The sequence below is a fragment of the Cnephaeus nilssonii genome (genome assembly GCF_951640355.1).
Source record: "Cnephaeus nilssonii genome assembly, chromosome: 1".
In the NCBI taxonomy this organism is placed as follows: domain Eukaryota; kingdom Metazoa; phylum Chordata; class Mammalia; order Chiroptera; family Vespertilionidae; genus Cnephaeus; species Cnephaeus nilssonii.
The window spans coordinates 6,298,148-6,310,152 of record NC_137072.1 but is presented as its reverse complement, the minus strand read 5'-3'; positions in this window follow the sequence as shown (position 1 = coordinate 6,310,152).

The window sequence follows — 12,005 nt, the reverse complement described above, 5'->3', positions numbered from 1 at the left end:
ACGATCAACAAAACAACAAGAAAGCCCACTGTATGGGAGAACATATTTGCAAATGTTATCACTGATAAAGGTTTAATCTCCAATATTTACAGGGAACTTATACAACTTAATAAAAGGAAGATAAATGATCCAATAAAAAAATGGGCAACGGACCTAAATAGAATTTTTTCAAAAGAAGATAGAAGGAAGGCCAAGAGACATATGAAAACATGCTCAAAGTCACTAATTATCTGAGAGATGCAAATCAAAACGACAATGCTGTACCATCTCACACCTGTCAGAATGGCAATCATCAACAAATCAACAAACAACAAGTGCTGGCGAGGATGAGGAGAAAAAGGAACCCTCGTGCACTGCTGGTGGGAATGCAGACTGGTGCGGCCACTGTGGAGAACAGTATGGAGTTTCCTCAAAAACTAAAAGTGGAACTCCCATTTGACCCAGTGATCCCACTTCTAGGAATATATCCCAAGAAACTAGAAACACTAATCAGAAAGGATATATGCAACCCTATGTTCATAGCAGCACAATTCACCATATCTAAGATTTGGAACCAGCCAAAATGCCCATCAGCAGATGAGTGGATTAGAAAACTATGGTATATCTACATAATGGAATACTACGCTGCTATAAAAAAGAAAGAATTCTTACCATTTGCAGCAGCATGGATGGACCTGGAGAGCACTATGTTAAGTGAAATAAGCCAGACAATGAAACAAAAAAACCACATCATCTCACTCATTTATGAAAAATAAAGAACATTATAATCTGATGAACAAAAAGATAGATACAGAGGCAGTAAAGCACTGAACAGACTGTCAAATTACAGCAGGAAGGCTGGGGAGTGTTGGGGAGGCGGGGAAAGATATCAACCAAAGGACTTGTATGCATGCATATAAGCACAACCAATGGACACAAGACACTGGCGGGGGGGGGGGGGGGGTGGCGGGGGGATGAGGGCATGCGACAGCGGGTAGGGGAGGCTGGGGAAGGTCAATGGGGGGAAAAAAGGAGATATATGTACTACTATATGTAATACTTTAAACAATAAAAAAAGAAAAACAAAGAAGAAAATTAGATGTAATAAAGTACCAATGTAACAATTTAAAAAAAAAAAAAAAGCCAAAAGATGACTAAGGAGTTTAAGTTTTATTCTGTGGCTATCAGGGAGTCATTGAAGAATGTTAAGGAGAGTAACCTGACAAGAATTGAATTTTTAGCCCTAACCAGTTTGGCTCAGTGGATAGAGCGTTGGCTTGCAGACTCAAGGATCCCAGGTTCAATTCCAGTCAAGGGCATGTACCTTGATGCGGGCACATCCCCAATAGGGGGTGTGCAGGAGGCAGCTGATTGAAGTTTCTCTCTCTTCAATGTTTCTAACTCTCTCTCCTTCTCCCTTCCTCTTTAAAAAAATCAATAAAATATATATTTTTTAAAAGAATTGAGTTTTAGAAAGTTCATATCAGTACCACTAAAGAAAATATAATGAAGAGAAGTAGAAAAATATTTAGTAATCTACTGCATTGTTTCTTTGAATCTGCATTAATTGATGCTTTTTCTTTTGTCCAGCCCTCACATCTTGAGATTATGTAGCACTCTGGTCTCCCTTGCACATGACTTTCACTGATTTGTATATTTTGCATAACTGAGATTGCAATAGTTAATGTGAAAGATAGCTAAGGTAGTTGAGGAAGGATAGGAGATGATTTAATGCCTGTTTCTATAAGGTGAATTACCTCTGTATCACTCAGGGGCCTGCAAGAAACAAATGGCACACTCAGAATGAAGATATTTCAAATGAAGTGACTATTTACAGAGGCAAGGGCATGTTAAGGAAACAAACAAGAGGATGGTGAAGCAACCAGCGACTAGCAACAGCAAGAAGGTACAAACCCTTATAGTCCACTAAAAACTGAAGCCATGGAAAAGAGGCCACTAGTAAAAAGCTATAGCCAGAACTCTGGGTAAACAGGGAGGGAGGGAGGGTGATAGATGCCCTGGCCTCTCTTCTCCTATCTTCTAATCTCTAACCAGTGCCTCTGATTGGCCAAATGGTCAGAAATCCCAGGTGATACAAACATAGAGGTCAGCCTTCCATAGCAAAGAGCAGGACAGGAATGGTAAGAATAGACCATGGTGGGGGCTGGGGTGGTAAATGGAGAATAAATAGCCCAGGTGCATTCACTATAGGTACATGGGTGAATGATGTCAGTTTAACACAGAAGTCACATTTATACACAAGTTTTCTCAACACAGTTATGTTTTTGATCATCTAATATTAGAAGTTAAATATACAGACAATATGAAGTAGTCAAGCCCATTGGCACAAGAAAATTTATTCATTCAAAAAGAAATTATCTGAGATCAGTTCTCTACATAATACCAATACTTAAGGGTGGGCACAAGGATAGGAATCCATCATAAAGACTTAGGAGAAACAGAGATTAAGTGATTGAAAGCCAAAGAAGAAAAGGATTTTAAAGACAGAGTGGGCACCCTGGCCAGGTAGCTTAGTTGGTTGGAGCATCGTCCTATGGACAAAAAGGCTACAGGTTCGATTTCCAGTCAGGGCACATACCTAGATAGTAGGTTTGATCCTCGGTCTGGGTGTGTATGGGAGGCAACCAATCAATGTTTCTCTCTCATATTGATGTTCTCTCTCTCTCTCTCTTTCTCTCCCTCTCTCTTTCCCCTCCCTCTCTCCCTCCCTCTGTCCCTCCCTCCCTACTTCTCTCTGTAGAATCAATAAACATATCCTCAGATGAAGATTAAAAAAAATTTTTTAAGACATAGTGATCAGTAGTAATGTAGCTCTATCATGTGTAGCTTTAACTTTCATAATTTTAGTTATTTGAGCACACCCAAATTCCATAAGTAATGATTTGAAATCTTAGTGAGAGCACAAAGCTGAATTCTCAGCTAGTGTGAAGAGCATGTTATTTAGCAGGGAGCATCCACCTCTCCAAGTCTTCCTGTCTTCTACTTACTATCAAGGACACATTGGCTCTTGTTAAGAATCGGAATCATCAAAATTCTTTAGGTGCAATCTATTGCAATTTATGATGACATTATAGGCTTTAGTGGTATTTAAGAGTCTAGGGTGCATAATGTTCTTGGGACATATTTTTCCATAGTGTCAAGGGTCTATTATATACCACAGAAGGAAAGGAATATTAAAATTTTATCTACTATATTGGCAATTAGAAGTATTGGGGACTTTGGTATAGAATTTTTCTGAAATATTGGAGCAGAGGCCAATGGAAGGTGGGTTGGGGAGATGAGGAGCAGAAACTCAAATGTAGATGGTAATGAAATGAATGGGAGGAGAGGAAGTCAGGCAGGGAATGTAACGTATCTTTTCAAGCACTTAGGATATAAAGAGAAGTAACTGGGCTGTCACTTCCTGGTACAGATGGCTTCATCAGAGTCTGATTAATGAGGACAGAAAATGTGTAGGACAAAAACATCTTACTAGAGATATCTCCCTCATAAATCTTGGAGATCTCAATAATTAGAGAATTGGAAACCGGCATCTGATGTGGAGTAAGGTGTGAAGGGCCAGTAGTGCTTGTGCTTAGATGTAATCTCCATGTGAGTATGACACCTGTCAGTTTGTGTTAACTATTGAATCACCAGAAGGTATCTCACCAACTAGGTACTTTTTTCCCCTTTATCTTATTGTTGAAAGTATTACAGATGTCCCCTTTTCTCCCCTATTGACCCCCTTCAACCCAGTCCCTCCGCCTCCCCAGGGTTCTCCACACTGTTGTCTGTGTACATGAGTTATGCATATATGCATACAAGTTCTTTGGTCAATCTCCCTTCCCCCCATTCTCTCTGGAATTTGTCAGACTGTTGCATGCTTCCCTGTCTCTGAATCTATTTTGTTCATCAGGTTATTTTGTTCATTAGATTCCACATATAAATGATACTTGTCTTTCTCTGACTGGCTTATTTCATTTAGCATAATACTCGCCAGGTCCTTCCCTGCTGTCAAAGATTAAGAGAGCCTTCTTTTTCACAGCTGCTTAGTATTCCATTGTATAAATGTACCACAGCTTTTATATGCATTCATTTACTGATGGGCATGTGGGCTATTTCCAGATCTTAGCTATTGTAAATAACACTGCTATGAACATAGGGTGCATAATCTTTCTAATTAATATTTCAGGCTTCTTAGAATATATTCCCAGAAGTGGGATCACTGGGTCAAACAGTAGTTCCATTTTTAATGTTTTTATGAAACTCCATACTGTTTTATACAGTGGCTGCACCAGTCTGCATTCCCATCAGCAGTGTACTAGGGTTCCCTTTTCTTCATATTCTCACCAGCACTTGTTGTTTGTTGATTTGTTGACAGTAGCTATTCTGGCAGGGGTGAGGTGATATCTCGTTGTCATTTTAATCTGTATCTCTCTGATGATTAGTGACTTTAAGCATTTTTTTATGTGTCTCTTGGCCATCTGTATGTCTGCTTTGGAGAAGTGTCTATTTAGGTCCTTTGCCCATGTTTTTATTGGATTGTTTGTCTTCCTTTTATTAAGTTGTATGAGTTCTTTATATATTTGGAAATTAACCCCTTACCAGATGTATAATTGGCAAATATCTTCTCCCATGCAGTGGGATCTCTTTTCATTTTGACAATCGTTTATTTGCTGTACAGGCATATAGACCAATAAAAGAGAACAAAAACCCAGAAATCGACCTAAGTAATAATGCTCAATTAATATTTGGCAAATAAAGTAAGATCATACAATGGAATAAAGATAATCACTTCAATAAATGGTGATGGGAAAATTGGACATATATATGCCAAAAAATAAAACTAGATCACCAACTTATACCATACACAAGAATAAACTCAAAAGAGATAAAAGACTTAAATGTAAGTCGTGAAACCATAAAAATCCTAGAAGAAACCATAGGCAGCAAAATCTCAGACATCTCTCATACCCATATGTTTGCTGATACGTCTCCTAGGGCAAGTGAAACAAAGGAAAAAATTAACAAATGGGACTACACCAAAATAAAATGTTTCTGCACAGCAGTAGAATAGGTACTTTGTTCTTTTGTTAAATGTGAGAAAGAAAAGTGGCTTTATCTGAGACAGAGCCCAGCTCATTTCATGAAGAGTCTCAGACATGGAGTAGATTGGTCCATGGCAGAGATTGAGTTAAAGCCCAGCTGGAGGTAGACAGCCAGATTTAGTCATCCCTATGACCCATTCATCTTGTATTAGAGCAGTAGGAAGACAGCATAGCTGGGGTCCTCTAAATGTATTAATTTTCTCCATACCACTGTAATATTTGTAATAGGTCATGGAATAACACTAAAATAGAAAATAGAAAATCTGGTCTTAGTCTTAGTTTTTCACTAACTGGTTGTGTGGCCTTGGCCAATTTACTCAATATATGTTTATTGAGGATCAGCTACCATATCAAACTCTTGGTATGGGACAATGAACAAGAGAGTCGCCATGGAACTTATAAGAGCAAACACAATGTGTCCTAACAACTGAGTGGTGAATGTAACGCATACCTTTCAAATGAGAGGCCATATACCTGCACTGAGGCAGTGATGACTAATCTGAAACATTAAAGACAAGTTAATTCGAGGCAGTCCCTTCTGCTCTCTGAACCTTGGTTGCTGTAAGAATGAAATACAGGAGATTGCTAAAGGATCCCCTGGACCCCTTTTGGCTGTTACAATGTATGATCCAATTTTTCTATGATAGTACAGAGCTGGGGGAAAAAAACCTTGAAATACTGCCCATAAAAAAGATAAATGCTCTGCTTCAATTGCAGTAAGAAAAATGAGGGGAAAAATGGTAGTGCTCAAAAATAAGAGACAGAAACTGAGTGAGCGAGACAGACAGAAAGAGAAAGCAAGTGAGAGCACATTTTCTAGGACATAAAGGATTTTTGTTTATATTTTAACATAATACACCAAAAAATAAATACAATTAACCCAATTTCTGCCCACAGTTTTCAGTATTGTGCAGCCTTTATTTAACGATATGACAAAACACATTCTCTGCCAGTCCCTCTGTTGCTTAGGAACAGGCAGTCAAGAGCCTAAGCTCAGAGACTCCAACATCGTCATTAAAAGGCTTTGTGCATTGCTGGGTAAAATGATAATTTTGTAAGCTTGATTGATACCCCCTGTTAGCAAGTTCCAGGAATAAGATCCAATACCCTGCTAATTTGGCTAGTTCTCCTGTATTTGGCTCACTGTGGCTTACATAAAAAAATAATAATAAATAAATAAATAAAAGGCTACCAGCCAGTGACTAGGAGTGTTTTATTCAGAGGAGCTAGTTCTTGTCCACACACTTCATGTTTTTGTCAAACCAGGATAGGAAAATTATTTACCTAGATTTACTGAGAGTTTTCTGCCGTGTAAGTCTACTTCTAACTGCATAATTGCTACATAACCTTTTCAGTCACCATTTGGTTTAATCATCCTTGACTTGTCCTTCAAGATAAAAGGGAAAGGAAACACTTCTTTTGTTGGCATGTGCACATATAACAGGTGCTCTCCATAGTGTTAAGAAAACCAACTGCCTCCTAGAGATTTCCCAGCTGTGTTATTAGTAAAACCCCAATTTCCCAATAAATTTGGTTCCCTGGCTCACATCTATGGAACCAGCCACAGTCAACCACTTGTGACTGTCCTTGTTGATTTGTGCTTGTCTACATTTTTGGTGACTGCAGAACTACAATATTGCCCTGCCACTACAAGAGTCGTCATCTCTCCCAGCCCTGGCCAGTGTGACTCAGTTGTCATCCTGTACACCAAAAGGCTGTGGAATTGATTCCTGGTCAGGACACAAGACCAGGTTTTGGGTTTGATCCCCAATCTCTCTCACACCAATGTTTCTCTATCTCTTTCCTCCGCACACTTCCTCTCTCCAAAAAGAAAAAAAAAAAAAAAGAATCAATGGGAAACATATCCTTGGGTAAGTAGAAAAGAAGAAGGAGGAAGAATCGCCTCTTCCAGTCATCATCTCTTCCATTATGACTTTGCTACTAACAAGCCCTATGCTGGGTTGTTGCTACTCTCTACTGCTCTGCTGGCTCTGTGCTGGGTGCTGGGTGCTGGGTGCTCGGTGCTGGGAGAAAGCTCCCTTTACACAGTGGGTCCCTTACCCCTTTCCCATTTCCTAGAGCTCAGTATCCAATGCTGTTTCTTGTTACTTTCTGCTCCCAAGTCGAAAGTTTTGGGAGATGAGATTGCCTTCTCTTTCACTAGCGGGAATACGTCCATTGTGCCAGAAACCTAGCATCTCTTCCCCCACTTCGGTAGAGATAGTTCTTCTTATGTGCAGGCAGTTTCATGCATAATCCACAGAGTCCTTTATTGTAGCAGCCATGAGAATGCTTCTCACAGACCTCTACCCACAGGGAACATTACTGGCCTAGAGCCCCAACTGCTATGCTCCAAAATCCATCACCATGTCTACAGCAAGGCCATACTTCTTGGGCTGCTCCCAGTTGATGACCAAGGCAACAGGGATACTAAGGCAAGCCCAATCCTAGGAGGCAAAGGACTTTAACAAGCAATTTTGGTTCCAGGCTTCTCCCAAATGCCATGGAGAGAGTCCTTAGATCATATAACTGTATAGGATGCTTCTATTCAACTTTCCTTTCCACAGTCCATCAGCAACCTTGCCTTTCCCAGCTCTCTCCCCATTTTCTCTCATAGGTGGTTCTCTAATATAACCGTGTCACTTTGCATCCTGTCTTGTAGTCTGCTTCTTAGAGGACCTGAACTAACACATTCCTCCATCACCTTTCCTTCTCCAGTAGATGTGCAGGCTCCTATTTGAGATCCTTGTTGTGATTGCTCACTTGCATTTTTACCTATAAATTATTTGGAGAAGCTTTGCCTCATGATACCTGAGAGCTTTCACATGGCAACCCTGTAAAGCAGTTGGCCTCTGACAAGCTGTCTCCTAGGCTCACATTAACTGCAGACTCATGGCTGGGACACAGCACAGTGCTTAATTGTCCCAGTAAGCACTCAGTTTCCAAAGGTACACCCCACTCAGCGCAGAGCATATTGGCCCTGCAAATAAGGCCACCAATAGCCCAAGCAAGCCTCAGGTGTTGGTGTTCAGTGCATGATCTGAGGAGACTGTTTCAGCCCTAAGTCATTTTAGAAGCATTTTCTCTGACCCCGCCAGCCATCCTCCACCACAAAATACTAGATCTCCTCTCAAACTCATGTATGTTTAGAAATCCTTAATTGGGTTGGAGAGTGGTCAAAGAGATCACAGATAAAACAAGTTCTCTGAATTATTTCCTAAAGGTACTAAAACCCTGAAATCAATCCAGTTTGTTCCAGAAAGAAATCGTCTTTTTTTTTCCTTTAATTAAAAATTCATTAAATATTATTTTGTATTAATTAGTTTTAGGAATATAACATCGTGGTTAGACAATCATATACTTTAAAAGTGTTCCCCCTGATATTTCCAGTACCCACCTGGCACCATACATAGTTATTACAATATTATTGACTATATTCCTATGCTGTACTTTAGATCTCCATAACTATTCTGAAGTACCAATTTTTACTTCTCAATCCCTTCACCTTTTTCACCCAATCCACCAACCTCCTCCCCTCTGGAAACCATCAGTCTATTCTATATACCTATGAGTTGGTTTCTGTTTTGTTTGTCCATTTATATTGTTCCCTAGATTCCACATAGAAGTAAAGTCATATGGTATTTTTCTTTCTCTGACTGATTTATTTCACTTAACATAATACCTCCTAGGTCCATCCATGCTATCACAAATGGTAAGATTTCATTTTGTTATGGCCAAGTAATATTCCATTGCATAGATGCATCATCACTTTTTTTATCCACTTGTCTATTGATGAGCACTTGGGTTGCTTCTATATCTTGGCTATTATAAATAAAGCTGCAATGAACAAAGGGGTCACATATGCTTTCAAATTAGTGTTTTGGGTTTCTTCAGTTATATACCCAGAAATTGCTGGGTCATGAGGCAGTTCTGTTTTTAATTTTTTGAAGACCCTTCATACTGTTTTACAAAGTGGCTGCACCAATCTGCATTCCCACCAACAGTACTTGAGCGTTCCCTTTCTCCACATCTTTGCCAACACTTGTTGTTTGTGGATTTGTTGATGATAGCCATTCTGATTGGTGTGAGGTGATATCTCATTGTAGTTTTAATTTGCATTTTTCTGACAACTAGTGACATTTTTTCATGTCTGTTGGCCATCTATATGTCCTCTTTGGAGAAAAGTCTATTCAGGTCCTCTGCCCATTTCTAAATTGAACTATATATTTTTTGTAATTGAGATGTATGAGTTTTTTACAAATTTTTCATATTAAACCTTATAGGTGTCTCAGCGAATATCTTCAACCATTCAGTATGTTTTGTTTTTTTCGTTTTATTGATGGTTTCCTTTGCTGTGCAAATACTTTTTAGTTTGATGAGGACTCATTTGTTTTTGTTTGTTTGTTTCCTTTGCCTGAAGGAGATATGTCAGAAAAAATATTGCTAAGATAAATATCAGAGATTTTATTGTCTATGTAAGAAACTAGGTCTTAAATACACATTACTGACTAGCCACGCTTGTAACATGAATGGGCCTTGAGAATATCATGTTAAACAAAACAAGTCAGGCAGAATAAGTTAAGAACCCTGTGATTTCACTCATATGTGGGGTATAAACCTGAAAGCAATCTATAATAATAAAAGCGTAATATGCTAATTAGACTGGAAGACCTTCCGGACAAAGCCGGGCCTGCCGGGGTCCCAGGTGCCAGAGGGAAGCCGGTGCCAGCGGGAAGCCGGTGCCAGCAGCCGGGGGAAGGAAGGCCTACTCTTGCACAAATTTCATGCATTGGGCCTCTAGTAAATGAATAAACAAGAAAAACAAATAAAAACCCATAGACACAGACAATGTGTATGGTGGTTATGGGAGAGAGTAAAGGATAAAGGGGGTCAAATATATGGAGAGAGAAGATGATTTTTACTTTGGGTCATGGCACAGGATGCAATATATAGATCATGTAGCATAGAAATGTACAATGGAAATATATATGATCTTATTAACCCCAATAAATTTAATTAGAGAAATAGTGAAGGTAGGGAATATGGGCGATACAGGAGTAACTATAGCCATTTCTTTTACCAAGGTTTGTGTTCCACACAATGTGTGTGTGTGTGTGTGTGTGTGTGTGTGTGTGTGCGTGTGTGTGTGTGTGTGTGTGTGTGATAGCAAGAAACCTCCAAAAGAGAATTTGTAACATGGAGGTCCATGCCTCTGTGTTGGAACCTACTTCAATGTCAGCAGAGGAGAGATGCATAGCTACAAAGTTGTTGTTGTTTTTGTTGTGTTTCTTTTTTTTTTTTTTTTGAGGCCACAGAAATGTGGAATCTCTGCCATGAGAGAGCTTATCTGTTCCTTACAGGGTCCATGTAGAGGGACCCAAAAAAGGAGACATGCAAATGTATTTCCTCTTTTTTTAGAGATGAGGAAAGAAACTGGTAGTGGACAAATTCATGTAAGACAAATTACAATTGCTGAAGACTAGAAATGATAGGAAATAATCTAGAAAATAATGTACAATGCCCCAAACGTAAGAAAAAATGGAGCTTTGAGAGGACACCAGCAATGGTAAGAAAACACATCGTTTCTCTATTGAGTTCTCTATTCCAGAATGAATGTACAGAGCAACAAGATAGTTTGATGATCCAAGGCCAAGTACATCCACAGAGAAGAAAAGGTTTAGCCTTCAGACAAGAAGGAGCTGAACCAATAAGGCCTTGATGTCTGCAATGCATTACAACTTTAGTGTAAACCTGATTACCTCATCTCCCCAAAGCCTGTTATTGATTCTATTTATAAAATTCAGTTATCAGATCAAAGTTAATCTGTTCCATACCAAACAAGTGCTACATGAATGGTGACTCTATCAAAAGGTATAAAACTAAATTAGGCTGCTGCTCTTCATAGGGATTAGTACATTAAGCATTTAGCTTAAAGGGGAGACATTTAAGGACTCAGACTGAAGAACTAATAATAGCCATTTGTTATAACCTTAAATTCTATTCCAATTTTTAAACTTTACTCCAAAAGGTAGAATTCCTCAAATATTACTAACTTGTATTTGTATTTATTGTCATCACACACTTCTCAACACTATCACCAATGCGTGCACACACACACACACACACACACACACACACACACACACACAACACACACATTTATCAATTCTATAAAATATCTCTACCAAAAGGTGAGTATAACCACTAAAAATCTGTACAGCATCTTTATAAAGAGCTTGGCTTCTGGTGCCACATTCCTAGGTTTGAATTCCAGTTCTGCCATTTATCAGTCATGTAAATCTTGGGCAAGTTACTTAACCTCACTGTGTCTCAGTTCCTCATATTTAAAATGTAATTAAAACAGTACCTGACTCACGGGGTCATTGTGAAGATTACTGAGTTAATATGGAAAGTACAACAGGGTATGGATCTATGTGTCAGCTTTAGCCTGATCCCACAGCAATCTTAGAAGCATGACTTGTACCATAGAGTTTTCCAACTTGAGGAAAGAAGGCTGATCTTTTTATCCCCTGTCAGTTAAAAATGTACGTTAGGGAAGAGGTGTTCCAAAGTGCTGGAGAAAGAAAGAAGAACCACCCACTCACTCTAACAACCCTATTACATAGGAAAACTATCATTCAGCTTGGGGCAAAAATGTCATATTCCCAATGTGTACACATTTAAGAGAAAGAGGCAGCAAATTCAAATATTTTCTGTCCTTCAGCACAATTTTGTTTGAGTATCCCTCTAATTTTCTTTCACAGTTAGGTCTCAGTATGGTTAATATTAGGTTTCTACAGCAGTAGTTCTCTGCAACATTCATACTCTTTAACTAAATGATTCTCCTGAGTACCTTGTGAACTGAATGCTGATTTGAGAACTCTAATTTCCCAGTGTGTAAATGAGGTCACATTAACA